This window comes from Pinus tabuliformis, chromosome 2_1 (genome assembly GCF_031772625.1).
Source record: "Pinus tabuliformis cultivar Carrire ecotype Pingquan chromosome 2_1, CPIR1, whole genome shotgun sequence".
NCBI classification, from domain to species: Eukaryota; Viridiplantae; Streptophyta; class Pinopsida; order Pinales; family Pinaceae; genus Pinus; species Pinus tabuliformis.
In genome coordinates this window covers 989,998,254-990,018,570 of record NC_142299.1, presented here as the reverse complement: position 1 = coordinate 990,018,570, position 20,317 = coordinate 989,998,254, and the positions used below count along the sequence as shown (strand labels likewise).

General features: G+C 40.3%; 1 protein-coding gene across 2 annotated transcripts in view; it reads left to right on the top strand.

Annotated features, from left to right (window-relative positions):
* The window catches only part of FOLT1 (folate transporter 1), a 339,568-nt gene that overhangs the window by 217,726 nt on the left and 101,525 nt on the right, over positions 1–20,317 (top strand). The gene's annotated exons all lie outside the window — the stretch shown is intronic.

The window sequence follows — 20,317 nt, the reverse complement described above, 5'->3', positions numbered from 1 at the left end:
GGAAGCTGAAAATGAATCTTGAGAAGATCCTCTGATTCTTCCAAATCAGACATGTATCAGAGGTGGATCTGGTCTAGATCCGTGGAAATGCGGATCTTAGATGTTCCATAGGAGGATCTAGTAACATGATTACAAGAAAATATTCTCATTACTATTGTCTTTTTTTGGGAACCAGTATCCATCCCACATTGTTTTGAAGTGACAAATTCTATCTTTTCTAGTAATATCATGAAAATAAGCATTTGTAATATTTTTAGGAGAAATTTCAGTCAAGTTTTGGTGAGATTGAAACATTCCATAATGATCCTCCTTTATGCTGCAACTTTGTGTGCAATATTAAGAACATACAACTGCTGTGAAAATTTTTGCTTGCAAAGCACATATCAACTCCCATCTATGTCCTCATCATTTTTATCCTTCTAAAAATGAGATCCTCCACCATAATATGTAAGACAATGAACAAATAAAATAGTGTTTTTGAGACTACATTTGTTGTTAGGATGAGGAATAACTCCAAGGATGTGTGTATTTCATTAATGTGACCCATTCATAAATACATTGAGTGTTAATTTTCACACTGCTCTATGCTGTTTCAATTACTTTAACTCAATTCAATTCTTCAATTAGCAATCTTTTCAATAACAATTAATGTTTCCAATCATCAACAATAATTGAAGATAGAATAGTGAATGCAGTGATAAAAGAGACAATCAACACATCAACAAGAGACACCAGATTTGGTCAAAGACCAGGTGAAGACCCCCCAAGGGGGAAAACTCTTTGAAATTATTCTTCTATTAGATTGTCATATAATGCTCAACAGAGATTACAATGAGTCCAATACAATATCATCCAACAAAATTATCCCAACAACATTTAGAAATTTGTTTCTGTCATCAATATAGATCAGAGACAACTTTTCCTATCTACAGTCAACTACGGTCACATGTCAAATTTTAGCCCTACTTTCCAGTCACATGGAGGAAGAGGTATGCGTGCGTGTTATAAATAAATATATAAGAAATAATGTAAATGATAATAACTATAAATAATTATTAGTTAATTAGTAATTAGGCTGAAGAGTCATGTCTAAATGAGACATGACTCTCCATGAAGAGACGCTTGATATATAAGCAAGCCTCTTGTTCTCATTGTAAATCATTCTTATTCATACATTTAATATATATTCTTGTATCTCAATGGAGATCTTTATATTCCAAGTCTTCTGGAGTAATTAATTTATAGAAGGAACTTCGTTCGCTTCATTTGGTATCAGAGCAGTTCGATCCTTTGGCCGTTGCACAGGGCTCGTTCTCCGATCCAAGTCTTTGACTGTTAAATTCGTCAACCTTGTTGCTGTTGGAGCGTTTCGCTACAAGATTTTGGAGGGTCTCCAATTTCGCTATCAAGCCCGTGGCCACTTCAAAAAAAAGAATAAAAAAAATAATAATTATTAAAAAAAATTTTATTACAAAAAAATACATATTAAAAACTCGAAGGCCCACACAGCGTCCACGACTGGCAACCCACACGGATTCAACCGCTGCTGCTTCTCTACCCCTCGCAACCCCGTCCGTTGCTACTACTCCCCATCTTCCTTCTTGCTACCGTCGTCTTACGCTCTGCTACATAACCCCGTTCGCACGTTATAGGTTAACCACCAGCACCTTTCGATAGCCCCAGTCTGCATAAATCACAACATTTTATTACGCTATCCGCACACTGTCCTGTCATAGTTACTGCGCCTGGTCACTGCCCAAACCCTACTTCCACACGCATTTACGAGCAATTAAGCGCCACAACCACCAGCTGTCAATTTATGTTGTAGTCAACAATTCTTTCCCTACCATATTACTACTACTAGTCGTCCGTACAATCGTGTCCGTCTGTACAGCCATGACCCTTTAAAAATATATTTTCATCCAACACCATTTTTTTGGTTTGCATAATTTTTTGAATCACTGTTGATCAAATCAGTTCGCATAGACTTGTGAAATCCGTACTCTGTAAATATTGTTAAGAAAAAAAGGGAAATAAAAAGTCCATTCGAAAAGATTGGGCCTATTCACCATATCTATTAATCAAAATTAATTAACATATCATTTGAGTTTATGTGCGGACATATTGCCGAAATTAAAAAAAATTAGAATGGTAAAGATATTATAAGTATTAAAGTTCAAATAAAGATTACGAACATATAAGTCCCACTTAAAGAGAAAATATTATATGGATATAAAACCATTCTTTGCTAAAAGGGGCACCCAAAAGAAATACTTAATAGAGTATTGAAGTATTTTCATCAATGTATTACAAAAAAAAGAAAGAAAGTTAGTTGAAGTAAAAAATAACATTAAAGGAAAAAAAAAGATATTAAAAAAAAAACATTATTGAGTATTACTATAATAAAAAAGTAAAAGGAAAATATTTGAAAAATATATATAGAAAGAAAAGTATTTATTTAAAAGAAAAAAAGTGATTTAAAAAGTATTTAATATTCAAGAAGCAAAAATGGAGTCTAATACAAAAATGAAGGCCATAAGATTCCCAGAAACCTTACCCAGAGATGGTAAAGCGTTCTTTAACATTAAAGGAAATCTCGTAGGAAAAGATGTTATTATTTCTATTTCTCCGACAAAATGCAAATTATATAACACCTAAAATCGCAAACCAACTAGTGATCCCGGAGTCAAATATAACTGAAAAATTAGACTTTTTTCGCAATAAAAAATATGACATAGCCAATTTACAGTTAAACATTGAAGATTATACATTTGTATTGCAATTCTTAGTTCACACCCTATGGAACAATCAAGGTGACATTATTTTGGGATCACCCTGGATGGAAACGGTAGGATCTGTCATCTTAAATACGAAGAAAAAGTTTCTAACATTTTCTTACAAGAAGAAGAAAATAACACTCCAAGATGTTACACTGAAACCAAATTCAGTAACGCCAGAAGATATATCAGATATTTCAAAAGTAATTTCTCAAGAAGGTAAAAAAGTATTACAAAATATGCAAAATGAAATTGACAAAATCATTGTTGACAAAAATGAAGAAGTTTCTCGACTTAAAAACCATAGTGAAAAATTACTGACGCAAATTAAGAAACTTAAGAAGGATAAGAAGTCATTAGAAAACAAGGTACAACAACTTATCGAGAAGGAAGCATCAAATGTAGGAATTCAAGTTGAGGACAAAACAACAGATACCGATCCAGTGAAAGTCACAACTCAGGAAGAAGACAAGCAAGTTGAAGAAAAGACACGCTTGGATGTTGCAGTTCAGATGATAAACACCCCAAGTGAAGGTTTGGTAATGAACTCAACAACATCATCCCCTGAAGTAAATCAAAAAATTTCCACACACTTAATAAGGGAATGTCAAACCAAAAAAGTTCCCTATCGACATCCGAATCACGAGAGTAGACAAATCAACCAAGCTACGTATCGGGACCATTCAGACCAGAAACAACAAACTGATGTTCTAGAGAATAATGACGTAACATCAATCCCGTCTTATGCTGACAAGTCGTTACAAAATTCCAGTGATCAGAATACTACACAGAAGATTAATCTAGGATGGTCTGATCCCTTCTCAGTGTGACAATTTTGTTTGTCACTTAGAAGATCATATCAGCTTGTATCGACAAAGATGATTGTTCCGAGAGAGAAAGACATTCGAAGCTGAAAAGAGATCAAGCCTTTTTTCATCGACAAGCTTTGAGGACGAAGTTTTTTGAAGAAGAAGGCAATGTTATGAATAAATATATAAGAAATAATGTAAATGATAATAACTATAAATAATTATTAGTTAATTAGTAATTAGGCTGAAGAGTCATGTCTAAATGAGACATGACTCTCCATGAAGAGACACTTGCTTGATATATAAGCAAGCCTCTCGTTCTCATTGTAAATCATTCTTATTCATACATTTAATATATATTCTTGTATCTCAATGGAGATCTTTATATTCCAAGTCTTCTGGAGTAATTAATTTATAGAAGGAACTTTGTTCGCTTCAGTGCGACTGAGAGCTTCCAATCGCTACCTCGATCCTGCATGTCTGCGGCTATAGTTGAAAATTGCCTTTGACAAGCCTGTGGCTGTGACCCAAAACCCTAGAAACACGTGAGAGCTTCGGACTTTGTAATCTCGGACCTTTGCGAAACAATTTCCTTGACCCAACCTCAGACCTTTGCGAACCAATCAATGAAGAAGAGAAGAAGAAGATGCTTTGTGACGTCCAAATGAGTTTGAGGTCACTTGTATTTATCGGCTTCCAAGAGTGTCCAATTTGCTGTTAGGGCTGACTTGGTCAAATGTGCATATGTGGGCTTTTCTTCATAAGTACACTTTCACCTTTTTGAATTGGGCGCTTCAATAGTCAAAATTGGTCCTCTCAAAAAGAGGAATGTAGTCCCATGGTTGGAATTTGTCACTGAGTTGCCAAATTAACACTCCCTCTCAACTAGGGAGAAATTCCAACCGCATCATGTCATATGTATCCCGTCGTCACGTCTCGTCTTTGCTCAACTCTATCTGTTGAAACATTCTTGAATCTAAAGAAGAAGAATCATTGGGGAGCATTAGCTACCACCCTTTATAATGTTGGAGAGCACATCTCAATCCGAAACAATATCAGGGAGCACATCTCAACCTGAATCTACATGGGGGAGCAAAACATCTTTAGCCCCATATCGAGCAGTAGGTGATATAGGGGAGCACAACTCAACCCATCCTATTGTCTGCTAATCTTCCCATCAATGACCCTCAAGAGTCATGTGGTAGAACACTTGCATCATAATTTGAGCTTGGGTGAGATACTTGACTTACCAAAGGTAAGGATCACACACCCCCAAGCCTCCTCAATCCGTTGGCTAGACGGGGAGGGACAATCCCAACAAGCCCAACTTGTGGGTATGATGCCAACCGGAGTATAATCTGCAATGACCAAGATAGGGGGAGATACCTGACTTATCAAAACAGACAAGGATCACACACACCTTACGGGTGATAGATAGGGTGATATCGTATTGTCCAGAGATCCCTCAACCCTAGGAGCCCTCCATCTCAATTCCACACCCTGGGAGCTCAAACAAGGGGAAGAGCTGGCTCAGTGTCCTCGATCAGCGATGCCCCTTATTAGGAGGGGTCACATCTGTTAGTCCAAGCTGCTCTTTGAAGACCAAGAACTTCCCTTTTAGCAAAGCCTTGGTGAGAATATCTGCAATCTGCTCATCTGTCGATATATGATGGATTCTAATGACTCCTCTCTGCACCATGTCTCAAATGTAATGATATCGAATCTCTATGTGCTTGGACTTGTCATGAAATACAAGATTCTCTACCAGACGGATCCCACTCTTGTTGTCGCAATATATCACTGTAGTGTCTAGGACCTACTCAAATAGTTCTCCAAAGAGCTTCCTCAACCAAATTGCTTCGTAGTTAGCCATGCTAGCGACAATGTACTCTGCCTCGACGGTACTCAATGCTATGGATTTCTGCTTCCTACTCATCCAAGATATCATGGCAGATCCAAGGCTAAAACAACATTCATACGTACTTTTCTTGTTGACAACATTTCCTACCCGGTCAACATCGGTGTATCCATGAAGTCAAACATCTCCGACAGAATATCTCAGACCAAGTGTGATTGTCGCATGCAAATATCTCAAAATATGTTTGGCAGCGATCCAATGTGCATGGAGATGCTCGGTCATGAATTGAATCAACGTGTTCACTGCATAGAATATGTTCAAACAAGTGTTCACTAAGAACATCTGAGCCCCAATCAACTGTCTATACTCGGATGGATTCGCCAAATTGGGTCCTGTAACTTCTCCACATATTTTCTTGAAATTCATTTCCATCGGTGTTGGCAAGGACTTGCATTTTGTCATTCTAAATCTTTCCAACAACTTCACGACATATTTTCCTTGTGAGAGGAAAATCTCACGAGGCCTTTGCCACATCTCAAGGCCTAGAAAATAGTGCATAAGTCCAAGGTCCATCTCAAATTCAGAGGCTAACTCGCTCTTACACTCGATCATCAGGGGCTCACTACCTGTTAAGAATAGATCGTCAACATATAAAACCAAAATCAATTACAGCTTGGACTACCTTGAAGTAGAGCTTGGGATCGACATTGCTTCTTGTGAATCCCAGTTTTACCAATTAACTATCTATGCAGGCGTACCATGCTCTGGGGGCTTGCTTTAAACCATACAATGCCTTCTTCAATCTGCAAAAATGTGTCTTTTGATCCTCTACTTCAAATCCCCGTGGTTGCTCAATGTACTCTTCTTCTTGTAACATGCCATTAAGGAATGCAGTCGTCACGTCCATCTGATGAAGGGTCCATCCTTGACTTGCGACAAGAGCGAGTATCGAACAAATGGTTGTATATTGAGCCACAGGTGCAAATATATCATCATAATATTCTCCCTCTTTTTGGGAGAAACCTTGAGCCACGAACCTTGGTTTATATTTTCCAATGCTGCCATCAAATCCATGTTTGATCTTGAATAACCATTTTGAAGTCACCATGGATTTCCCCTTCGGTCTTGGCACAACATCCCATATGTCATTCTTCATAATTGATTCATATTCTTCGACCATAGCATCCTTCCAAACTTGTTCTTTCACGGATTCTTCAAAGATGGGAGGTTCGACTTGAATCATAGTGCTCATGGCTGCAACATATCCTTGGTATCTGCATGGCTTCTTTCTTTCTCTAAATGATCTTCGAATGGGAACTCGTCTCTCATCATCTTGTAATGTGTCACAGAGCCAAAGTGGCCTCTTCTTGGTAGGAGGATCACATGGAGGAGGATCTAAGGGGTCCATGGGATCATCAACAATATCTGTCTCGGATTTAGTCACAGAGGGAACATCTAAAATATCCATATCATCATTATTCTTTTTAGGAGGAGGAAGCAGAGGAAGGCCCCTTGCTAAAATCAACATGGTATCAAAGTTGGGAGCCGGGGGTGAGGGGGTTCATGTTGATTTCTTGTAGCCTCGGATGTGTTCTAAGTCTCAAATTTTGCAGGGAGGCTTAGACACATGCATTCTCCAATACCCAGAAATTGTTTTGGGAAATTCCACTTGGAGACAGTTTTATTAAAATAATTAATTATCTTTAATGGGACCCTAAGTCTAAACTTAGGAAATTAAAATAATTAAAGGGTATTAATATAAACTGTGGGTGAAACTTTTAGAAGAAGGCGGATATCAAGTCAATATGATCCTAGCCATTGATTACGATTTAATCTGGGCCATTGATTGATCAACGAGAGGATTATAAGAGGAAACTTGATGGGCACTTGGAGAACACACCGAGTGAGTTTAGAAGATCGAATTTCTGAAGCAGAGCAGCTGTCGGAGAGAGATTCGAAGTGAGCTTTTGCAGTGAGGGGTAGTGAGTATCTGGAAGAAGGAAGCTCTCATAAGCCGGAGAATACGAGGCAGAGAGAGGGCAAAACGACGTCCAGAGAGAGGCAGATGCTGGTCCACGCAGAGCTGACGCAATGGCAGTGCAGGCCATAGAGGGAGATCAAATTCCTGTTGAGGAAATTGAGTTTCAATAGCCAGGAGCCGGGGTGTGAGACCGACAGGCAAAGATTCAGATTTTCCAGCCAGCAAAGGGTTCGAAGAAGGAGCAGTGCGATACCCAGCAAGGGTGATGCAAGAACTGCATGGGAGTGACGCAGTTCTGCGCAGAGGCTCTAGTTCAACGTGATCAGACTTAGATTCTCCCAGTGACAGGGTGAGAGCACTTCACCATTTGTTTTGTCTAGTTTCTCTCTGTATCAGATTGCTAGTTGAGCATCCAAGAATTGTACTTAGATTTACTACTGCATAATAATAAAACCCTCAGATCTGCTACACTGGTTTTCACGTATTGGGTTTTTCAAGGGACACTTGTCCAAAAATAATGGTGTTATTATGTTGTATTTTATTTCTTGTCCAGTCTCTTGTTTCCACATGTAAATTAATTAAGCAAAGGTTGCAGTGTATGTATTTCAATATTTGCCGTAGGAAACTGCAAATGACTTGTTCATGTAAATCTAACAAGTAGGAGAAATATCATTAGTTGCTGCAGTAGGGATTCCATTTTGGAATTTTCACAAGGCATTGAAGAACAATCATTGAGTAATTTGAAGTTAAATTTTATCATAAGAAGACATGGAGTAAAGAATGCATGAGAAACTACAACAAAAAAAAAAGGTGATTCTGTTCTAGGTCCGAGTTTATTGTGGTTTGGAGGTATGTCTTCTTTGTATACATCGACTCAAGGTTTGTCGCAGCCATGTTCTATTCTTGTTTCGGCCTAGAAGGGGGCTAGAATACTTTTGTTCTATCTCTGTGATTGTAGTTATGTTTGCGGCCTAGAAGCAGGCCTAATCTACCTTAGTCAGTGAAGGAAAGAAGGCCAAAAAGTGCAAGTTACTATAGGTGAAGGATGAGGCATTTGTTGCTGGTTTGTTAGGCCGAGAGGCCTGTAATAAGTCTAAGATTGAGGCCTGAGTTGCCTCAACTGGTGCGAAGAGAAAGCCTAGTTTGTTTAGAAGGAAAAGAAGGCTGCTATAGGTTTGGAGATGATGCCCTAGTCCAGTGATAAAGTTGACACGTGGCCGAGTTCAATAAGGTATATATAATGGTTAATGTTTGGGCCTGTCCTTATCTCAATTTGGAGTCCGAACAATATGCAAATTCTTTGGCATCAAGCAAGCCTCTTTATGGTATTGTATGCAAGTCCCTCTGAGGCACTATGGGTACGTGAGTTTCTTGTGGCATGATTTGCCTTGTGAAATATGATCCAAAATTACATGACATCTGAGTTATATTGAAGGTTTGGTTAGGACTGTCATTTAGACTGAAACGATCAAGTTCCTTTAAGCTCTCAAAATTTGTGATCTATCTATCTCTGAGAGATACGAAGATCTGCAACTTTTATATGCGAGGTCTATGGCATCATTATGACATGCACAATCCTCTGTTCTGGAAAGGAAACATGATCCTATGACACCTGCTCATCTTACACAAATTTCTTATGGTCATACGAGTTCTGTGGTAAATTTCATTGTGAAGACCTGTAAACTCCAGTCAGCTTATGTGGGATCTATTATATGAAGCTCCTATGATTTTGTGTTATTCGAAGCCCATCCTCAAATATTAATGCGAGCTACCTTGTATATGTGGCATCTGTTATGCAAGTTACAAGAAAGCAAAAGGTCGAGCTATCTAGAGAAATCAAAGACTAATCTCTATAAAAGCGCAAGCTTGTACGAAGGTGTTGTTACTCACCAAAATTGTAGGTGATATCCCTAGGAATTTGTTTTTCTCCAAGATGGTCCTCAGTCAGCAGCTAGTAGCCCCTTACAACCACTAGCTAGCTCATTGTGCCATTTCTCCGCTACTTGAGCCAGCCATGTGATCCCTCGCCCATCCGCCATGACCGTATGTTTGAAAGTGGGCATCCCGAAACTAAAGGTATGCCTTGTCATTTGGTAATTGAGTATTGTAGTTTACTTATCATGGACACTTCCGGGCATGGATTAATGGGGGAATTTGGCGGAAAGAATGGGTTAGGTCCATGCCCTTGTCCCTAGACCACTTTGGATAGTAACCTTGCATTCTAGTTCCACGAGATCTCTTTTACTAACCATTTGGCTTTAGGGATGCTATTTCATAGGAAACCCCGACTTTGGTTGCGTGGTCCCACTCCCTTATTTGCTTATATTACCCTCTTTCCACTCATTATTACCCCATTCAACATTTCTCCCAACTGGGTCCACATTCCTCCACTGGGTCCACGTAGGGTTAGCTCGCCCCTTCCCCTCACCCACACCTTGGGTCAGATCTGGAATGATGCCCCAGAGGTTGATGCAGCTAAAAAGAAAGACAAAGCATATTTTGCCACATTCAACAGGAAAATGTACCACAAAATGCAAAAGATGGTCGGGACAAGCACAGTTAGCACATGGGCAAAAGCTAATACATGAGCTTTACCCGATCATCGTCACCATCACCCTAGTTCCTATAGGTTCTATGAGCCTTCTTCATTATATAGGAACCCATGATCATCCCAATCCCTAGTGGGCAATGAACTTCCCTACCTTAAAAGGAGGGCATTCACTGGTATATCTTATCCATCATGCTCTTATCCCTTGAGCTCCGAGCAGTTAATCAAAGAAAATCATAAAAGGGCAAAAGGCATAGAAAGAAGGGTGGAAAAATCAAGGCCAGGGTACCTCATGTACCATGATTGCTCCCTCCTATACATTATAAACACAACTGCGGGCTTCCCTTTTATTATCTACCCTTGTACCCCAGTATGTGGCCTAGGGCTGTCCCTTCTCATCCCCTACTTTATTCACCTATTTGTCACATGCCACCGCATTTTTAAAGGATGTACCTTGAATATATTATCCCCTTTAGAAGTAGAAACCGCCTAATAGGATGCTAGGTTAACCCCATTTGGAGTTTAGGAGAAATTGGCACATCTCGAAGCTGATTATGGAAGGGCAGACCATTATGAAGTCCCCACTTGTGGTCCATGGTTGGTAAGCTCATTTACTTGATTTCCCTAATGACTTGTTGTACTGGAAGGCTAGGGGCGCATTGGATTTTATGTAAGATTGCAGATGGTCCCCATCTTGCGTTTGGTTTCCCTATATGGGGTCCTAATCCTCCAGAGGGCTACATTGGCACATGTAAGGTGTGTGTTGAGAGCCGTGGGCCTCCACAGCAGTAGACATCATCCATGGATCCCCGAGGATGGTTAAAGCTGCTCGAGATACTCCCATTGGACAAGGAAGATGCACCTGGTTCACCTATGCCCAACCGGTCCCACAGAAGTACCATGCACTTGGCAGCTGACCCAAGACTTGTAGGATGATGTGGCATCCCCTACACCATCATTAGAGGCCTTGCAAACGATCTACAGACATCTTCGACTCATTTGGAGATTCATCAGGTTATTAGTATGCTCTAGGCCTATTAGGAGGACCATAGGTTTATTGTTTGGATAACAAAGGGCCAACCCCTTGACCATCACTTTTGAGGGTCCTACTCTTCATTATGGCACCCATGGACCTCATCAGGCCTCTTAGAGGGCCTTACGACATGCATAGATTATTATTTGACCTCTTGAGAGGCTTATTCTTTCATTTGTGAGCTAGTTTGGTGCGCTTGGCACCAAAAGTTTGATTATTAGCACATTATTTTATTTTTGGGGCTTATGTATGCCAAGGAGACTAATTCAAACTTCTCATTAGTGTATAAATACAATTGAGATGAGTTCATTTTCTCATCATCACTTTGGATTGGATCTTTTCTCTCTCTTGAGAATTTCGCACTTTTTCTTGGAGGATGAATTGGAGCTTTATAGATGAATTTTGATGTGTGGATTTGGTTTATCTTGTCTTGGAGCTTCTCTATTGTCAAATTGTGGATGGTTGGATATACTCTATTACATGTAAGTACATGCGTTTAATGTTATTCTTGTTTTACTTTGTCATATACATTGTACTAGGATTTTTGCTATTTTTAGGGCTAATTGCTGCATGCATTTACTGCTTAAATTGTGGAATTTTGTCTCTATATAGCATCTCTCAATGTATGGGCCATGTAATTTGAATGAAATCTCCTAGGGGTAATTCTATCAATGAATTCATCTTGATAAGCCATCACCTTTTGCACAATTAAGTATAAAAGCTAAGAGATTGCTTCTCTTTGACCTAGAAGGCTAGCGAAGCGGTCTTGAGGCCTCCTTGACCAAGAACCAAAGATTCTCATTCATATTTATCATAGAATCCATTCTCCGAAGACTAAGGCACTGATCTACCAAGAGGTGGTCACCTAAAATCAACTCTTTTTCACCTTTTCCTAGGTCTAGCCAAGTTGGGTCACGTAGGGCATCATTTTCCCAACAAGATAGCCCTCCAAAAAGTTCAATCTCCTAGCAACTCCTGCGCTGGTGTCTCCTCAAGGCCTCTAATTTTGAAACAATTCCGATGGTGGAGTCGTGAGAAAAGCCAAGCCCCAACTCCGAGATCAAAATTTGCCGTAGTATCCCCAAGGCTAGTGCCTCATAAGATCAATTCAACACCTTTGAGTGAATATTCTTTCTTTGATCCTTTCCCCCACCTTGTCTAGGTTAAGAACATCATTGGTTGCTAAACTCTTACCTCTTAATCTAGCCTGGGTCCATTTGGTCTCGTTTCTTTGAAAAGACAATTCTTTAAGAACCATCCAGGATACTAATTTCAATAAGGATTTTAGGGATTGTCAAACTCTTTTACAAATCATATCCCATAAACCTAACCCTCAAATCCTCCCATTCCTCTCCTAGAAGACACTGTACCTTGCTTAGAAAGCAAGCAAGATCTATCTTTTAACCTCTTCTGAAAAGGGATCATTTGGGTCACTCCCCTTCCACTCGTTGATTTATCCTTCATTCGTGACTGCATAATATATCGGGTCTCCTCCCATCGTGAACGTCCGTAAATAGTAGGGAGCCTTAGCTGAGGTGATAGTGGGGTAAGTCTCCATTTTGTTGCCCTCGGTCTAGCATTTCCCCTTTAGGGATTCTCTGCTAGTTTGAGCGGTAACATTCTGTCGCTGTTTCTATGAACACGAAACTTGTGTTTTGTTCCCCATACGACACATTGTAATATCATTATTGGCGACTGCATTGGAAGAACAAAGCCCTAGTTCTTCATTGAACTTTAAGGTCGATGCTCGTAGGTGAAGCAAGCATTTTTCTAGGCATCTTTATAATCACCCTGGTGAATCCTACAAAATTTACATGTATGACCGAAGTAGGGTGTCTTTCTTTGATGATTTTCCCGCTTTGGACATCCCTAGCATCCTTGGGCACCCCAATCATGTCACAGGAAGGATGGTGCATGGGGTACCCGTGTTTGATGGTGACCCAAGGTCCACAATTGACCATGTGGAAAGATTTAATGCACATACTTCAAAGGAGAAAGTGGTCCACCAGGATGTCCTTATGTTGTTATTCTTTAGTTCTCTCCATGGTCATAACACATGGTTGCAAAATCACGAACCTAGGAGCATCTCATCTATTGAGAAGTTCGTTGATGGCTTTCTTAGGCATTTTCAAGTATTTCCTGCATTGAGTATTCAAGAGGAAGGCTTCATTGAGCATCATGAAGACCCTACAAATATAAGTGATGAATGGGAAGATGAGTTCTCCTTGGGTCCACATGATGAAAATAATGATTTTGAGAACACGTGTTGGGAAGGATGAGTCCATGGAAAGTGAAGTTGAGACTAACCTTACCTTTCTTAAGGATATTACTCTCGATGAATCTCCTTTTGATAACCTTGAAGAAGGTGACCCCATTAGCCCCTTGGAAGATGACATTGAAGATTACTTCCACATTGAAAAGGAGAAATGGGAAATTGTTGGTCCTCAATTTGATTGTGCTCCCATTTATGACACCGACAAGGAAGATGAGGTTGAGAGTGGTCTCCCCTTTCTCTCAGGAATATTTATGATGACATATCCATCGATACCCTTGAGAAGAAGGGTCATTATTTTCCCTTACATGAAAAGGATGATTTTGAGGAGGAAAAACCCATTGAATATAATACTTCACCCTCCCCTTTGCCTTATCCTTTTGTTCATCACTTCAAGTCTTCCACAAGTGATTCCCTTGCCCCTTTTCAAATGATCCCGAGTGACCATGAGCCCTTTCCCCCTTCTGAGTATGGTGTCAAGGAAGAACCCCTCATTGACTATACTTTATCTCCTTTGACACACCCTCAAGATCATGATCAATTTATAATCCCCCCTTTTCGGTATGATCATCATGGGCAACCTACTTGTGTTTTTCCATCTCATCAGCCTCCCTTTCCTACTAATCATAATCATATAGAGACCATAAAATATGATATAAATGATAAGGACCATAATGGAAATAATATGCTCGAGGTTTCCATCTATCAAAAGTTTATGAGCCTAATCATTGACATCTCTATATTTTGGCTAGAAGAGAGGATCTCATGGATTAGATTACATCCTTTTCTTTCCTCTTCTCACGTGATCATCCATGTGTGGGCATTCTATTTTCCTAGCTCTCACCGGCCTTATCATCCATGTGATTCTGTCCACATTCGCTTTGGCATTTGCCACATGAGTAATCATATAGGCTGACATATTTATATTGATTGATTATATGTTGGTTGCACCGGCTTTATGATTACACTTAGTATTAGTTTTGTACCATATGCATGTTAGGGTGGGCTGCATTGCACGCTGATTTTGGCATTAGAACTAATGACATATGATATTTCTCATGGTAGATTAGCTACATTTAGATTAAAATTTACATATTTTTATTGTTTTGTTGATTTTACAGCCTAACACTAAGCATGGGTGATCATAAGACACCATAAAAACATGCTGCCCCATGGGTTTAGTCTTTAATATGCACAGGTAACAGGTCTATGGTAGCCAAGAGATTTGCTGGAGTTCTCATGACCTCCCATTCGAGTAGCTTCGCCCACTTCTTTGAGAGATCACGTTCCAGTTGGAGCTAGATGTTACCCATCATTTTGTAGGTGAAATTCCTAGGAGAATTTTTTTCTCCAAAATGGTCCTCAGCCGACAGCCAACAACCCCTTACAACCACTAGCTATCTCATTGTGCCATTTCAACACCACTTGAGCCAACCATGTGATTCCTCGCCCTTCTGCCATGATCGTATGTTTGAAGGTGGGCCTCCCGAACCTAAAGGTATGCCTCGTCTTGGTAATTGGGTATTGTAGTTTGGGGGGATTTGGCGGAAAGAATGGTTTAGGTCTGTGCCCTTGCCCCCTAGACCCCTTTGGATATTAACCTTGCATTCTAGTCTGTGGGATGTCATTTACTGACCATTTGGCTTTAGGGATGCTATTTCATGGGAAAACTCGATTTTGGTTGTGTGGTCCCGCTCCCTTATTTGCTTATATTACCCTCTTTCCACTCATTATTACCCCATTCATCATTTCTCCCACCTGGGTTCACATTCCTCCACTAGGTCCACATAGGGTTACCTCGCCCACACCTTTGGTCAGGACTGGAATGATGCACCTAAAAAGAAAGGAAAAAGCATATTTGGCCACATTCAATAGGAATATGCACCACAAAATGCAAAAGATGGTTGGGACAAGCACATTTAGCATGTGGGCAAAAGCTAATACGTGAGCTCTACCCCATCATCATGGCCATCACCCTGGTTCCTACAGGTTCTATGAGCCTCCTTCATCATATAGGAACCCATGATCATCCCAACCCCTGGTGGGCAATGAACCGCCCTAACTTAAACAGGGGCATTCATTGCTATATCTTATGCATCATGCTCTTACCCCTTGAGCCCCGAGCAGTTAATCAAAGAAAATCATAAAAGGGAAAAAGACATATAAAGAAGGGCGAAAAAATCAACGCTGGGGCACCTCATGTACCATGATTGCTCCCTCCTATACATTATAAACACAAGTGTGGGCTTCCCTTTTATTAGCTACCCTTGTACCCTAGCATGTGGCCTAGGGCTATCTCTTCTCATCCCCTACTTCATTCACCTATCTGTCACATGCCACCACCTTTTTAAAGGATGCATGTTAAAATTGGCAACTAGGGCCAAACTCCATGTGGGTCATCTTATCTATGGCAGCTGCTATTTTTCTTGAATCCCTCTCATCGAGAGGTGTAGGATTGATCTAAAGATCATTTGATTCCGATAAGTGGAGTTATGAATTTATTTGTGTTATAAGACAATTTGTCAAGGTCAGCCAGCAACCAAATAAACCCCACATGTGCTCAACGTTTTACTATAAAAGGAGGTGGCTTGCAAGTCATTTGTCACTCAACTCATGTGATCTTTTCCTCTCCACTCGTTTGGGTTTTGGTGGAAGGAAAAGTCACTAAGAATATATGCTGTTATGGAAGCCTAATCCTATACGCTGTCATGTTATGGAAGCCTAATCCTATATGTTGTCATGTTATGGAAGCCTATTCCTATACGCTGTTATGGAAGCCTAATCCTATATGTTGTCATGTTATGGAAGCCTATTCCTATACGTTGTTATGGAAGCCTAATCCTATACGCTGTCATGTTATGGAAGCCTATTCCTACACGTTGTTATGGAAGCCTAATCCTATATGTTGTCATGTTAACGAAGCCTAAATCCTATACACTGTCATGGAATGGATGCCTAAACTAAATGCTATCCTAAACATAGTCTCCAAGCCGCAGTCAATAAGGATTTATACGCTTTCATGAGATGGTGTTCTAGCAAGCCTTAAACGCTGTCCAAAAGAAGACTATACGCTGTCCTAAAAACAGAGAGCCGCAGAAGGGTATTGACAGCACCAATGTCTTGGGTTTAGGTGCAGTCATGACCATGTGTAAGGACGCAGCAACATGTTGATATTCTCGACATATCTATCTCAGTATAACAATGATCTAACAACAGTCATGACATACGTTGATCATGGTGAAGACTAGACAGTGAACAATAAACTATGTATATGTATATGTATTACAACCTTACCATAACTCTAAAGGTGTAATAGGTCTCGAAGATGTACAAGAGATCTTAGGCATACCTATGAATGGAGACAAACAGTCTCAAGAGGTATTATTCGGATCTAGTATGATGCAATCTTGATGTACTTCCGAGAATAGTAACAACCTTAGCCTTGATACAATACGTCATCTCACTCTATAGTAAGGCGCAGGCACAAGATATGATCTTGTAGTTGAAGATCATGATCTCAATGAAGGATACATCAGTGGTGCAGCATGGTGCATAGTGACAATGGTGCAGCACAATGATGCATAGTGCAACACATTGATGATGGACATGGTGATGGTGCAGCGTGGTGCATAGTGACAGTGGTGCAACACAGTGATGATGGACATGGTGATGGTGCAACGTAGTGCACAGTGACGGTGGTGCAACACAGTGATGCATAGTGCAGCATGGTGCAACACAGTGATGATGGACATGGTGATGGTGCAGCATGGTGCAGCACAGTGATGCATAGTGCAACATGGTGCAGCACAGTGATGATGGACATGATGATGGTGCAGCATGGTGCAACACAGTGATGATGGACATGGTGATGGTGTAGCACAGTGATGATGGACATGGTGATGGTGTAGCATAGTGCACAATGACGGAGGTGCAGCTCAGTGATGCATAGTGCAGCATGGTGCAACACAATGATAATGGACATGGGATGATGGTGCAGCACAGTGATAGGTACAACAAGGTGATGGAATCACCTGAGTCCAGATCAACTACCTCATGTGACATCTTCTTAGAGAAGATGTCTGCTCTTATTTTTGATAAGTCAAAATGTTGACTTTTGATGTATATGTATTATCTCTCTCTCTCTACTGAACTATTGAAGAACACATAAGAAGAATTGATCAAGGGTTTCCCCACATTGGGGTTTGTCCTTGGCTAGCGCCACATCTTGTGTCCTCTTGTCTTGGCTTGTCTTCTGCGATTTATGTTTATGTTCTATCTGCATTTTACTATCATGCTAAATGTGATTGCTAATTTGGAATTGATATTAAGCTAATATGGAAAATTGAAGTAAATTTGTTATCAGCATAGAACATACCTAAAATTAACATCGTATCAGAGTTGAGGTGAAGACAAAGCCCAAGCAAGAGTGTAAGAGCAATCACCAAAGACAGTTGGAAAGGACAAAAGACTCAATGAGTTCCTCATCACTCTTCAAATTCACCAAGGGTGAAGTCGAAGCAGAGAATAATATCCGAGTGGCGCAGCAGAAGCATCTGATGGCCTACCTAAAGATCACTTCAATGGGAAGTCCAGATCTAAGGGTGGAAGGAAAGGCAGATGCCTTGCTTGCAATAAGTTCAGCCATTATGCGAAGGAGTGTCCAAGGTAGGGACATATCACTTGATGATGATAACAATCATTCCAGGGACATCTTCAATGATTGGAGGAATGACAGGTAATGCAGGTCATCAAGGAAATGGCCGACTCTTCAAAGAAAGCAAGGAACCCCAGGTATGAAGAATCAAATGTTGTTTTCGGTAAGATAAAGAAGTATTATCTTATATTGACCCTCTCCTCCAGACTCTTTGGGAATTTGTCTTATTGATTATAGTGCATCAAGGCACTTCATCAGATAGAAGGGTGCTCTCTCTAATTTGGTAGAGATGGAAACAATCGTGAGATTATACTTGGAGTCAATGCCACCTATCCCGGAAAGGGTGTAGGGAATGCTACCCTTCAATTGAATGAGGGTAGCACGATTCATTTACAAGAAGTTCTTTGTGTACCTGATCTCAAGAAGAACATGGTGTCCATTTCGACAATGGAAGTCAAAGGTTTCAAGGTGGCATTCATTGATGGAAAGGTACGTGTTTGAAAATGGAATTTTCAAAGATGCTTTTATTCTTGAGTTCAGGATTGGCAATTTGTATCAAGTTGCAGGAAGTCCATTGGGGACCATGTCAGTTGACACATCTCTTCTATAGCACCGGAGGTTTGCTTATTATGGGGCCCTACCCGATGTGAGTCAGATGGTGACTGGGATGCCTGAATTCAAGAAGAGCATGAAGGTACATGTCCGAGATGTACCGAAGGCAAATATTACAAGGGGGCCATTCCCCTCATGTAGCAGGTCCACAGGTTTGGAACAACCCGAGGGGTTTGAGATTTGTGATCGGGAATCTCTTGTATGCAGGTGGCAGAAAGCCCTCTATGGCTTGAAGTAAAACACCCCGAGCTTGATATGAGAGGATTGATAGCTATCAGATGAAGCTGAGATTCACTAGGAACCATTGCTTGAAGGTTCTGGATGATAGAGCTCTCATACTAGCACCTCATGAGGATGACCTCTTTCTGACAGGTGCAGACCCTCTCATTTGCAAAAGTAAGAGGGAGTTGGATTCCCGATTTGGAATGGTGAACTGCAAGCCCATGACTACTTCAATGGAAATTATGTGGTATTGATGCCGGACTAGATTTGGGAAATGCCTATGAGTTCCATAAACTCATTCGCATTAATGTTCTTGGTGAACTTCCTTCCGGATACAAGTTTTTCAGTTAGCATGTTGGGCTCATATTTTGGTTGAGCCTCACTAGATTAGTGCCAAGAATCTTCTCAGATATCTTCGGGGCACAATCTCTCATGGATTGAGATACACTGCTGGAAATATGAAGCTGCATGTTCGAATGTTGACTAGGTAGGCAGTGTGAAGGATCTCAAGAGCACTTCTAAGCAGTGTTGATAATATCAGTATCAGGAAAATATTGGCGAGGGTCTAGAAAATATCTTATCGGCAATATCGGCGAAAATATCGGCAAATATCGGCAAGCATAAAAAATGCATAATATATTCATTTTTTAAACATATAAAGCAATAACAACATGAAATAAACACATTGGCACATAAATATGAAGAAAACACTGATATATATGATGTCAAATAGAAATAATACATCAAAGGCGATACCAAATCCTGCTGATCCCTGATAATTGTCCATTCAAGGACTCAAATGTGGAGAACCAATACAAAATAACATCACATATATAAAAGTATCTCATCATCATGAGTTATATGTAGCATAACAAATAAAACTAGAAGCTATATATCTGAAATCACTGCCCTCTCCCCCTTTTACGAGAAAACATGATGGGCTGTTTGCCAGGCTTGCCCCTAATAGTAGGAGGCCCTGACCCTGCCTCTGCACCTAATGTCAAATAATGAGTGCTAGGTATGGGGCTATGCTCTCCTATATCTATAGCAGATGGTGTTGATGCTGATGCTCCCAGAGTGTCCTCCTCCTCCTCCTCCTGCTCCTCTGAGTGCTGCTGCTCCTCTTACTCCGAGTCCTCCTCTTGCTGCCCTTGCTCTAATGGATCATCTGCGACTGGCTCTAACCATGAAGGTGACTCCTCCAAGAGGGGCTCCTCAGACTCCACCCTCCACGGAGGCAATACATCAATATTGTCTAAGCTAAGTCACATGACACGAGGACACGAGACACGGAGGACACGTAAATACGAGTATTCAATACGAAACGCAATGACCTGGAAACAAGACACGGGGGACACGTTTTATATATATATATATATATATATATATATACACCGAAATATAGTTTTTTATCCATATTAAATTGCAGGTTGCAGCTTATCTAATCAAATTAAAATATAATTACTTCTCAAAGTTCATAGTTCACTTTAAAAAAATAAATAGAATCAAAATTTACTATTTAGAAATTAGAATGTGATATGCTTGGTCTTG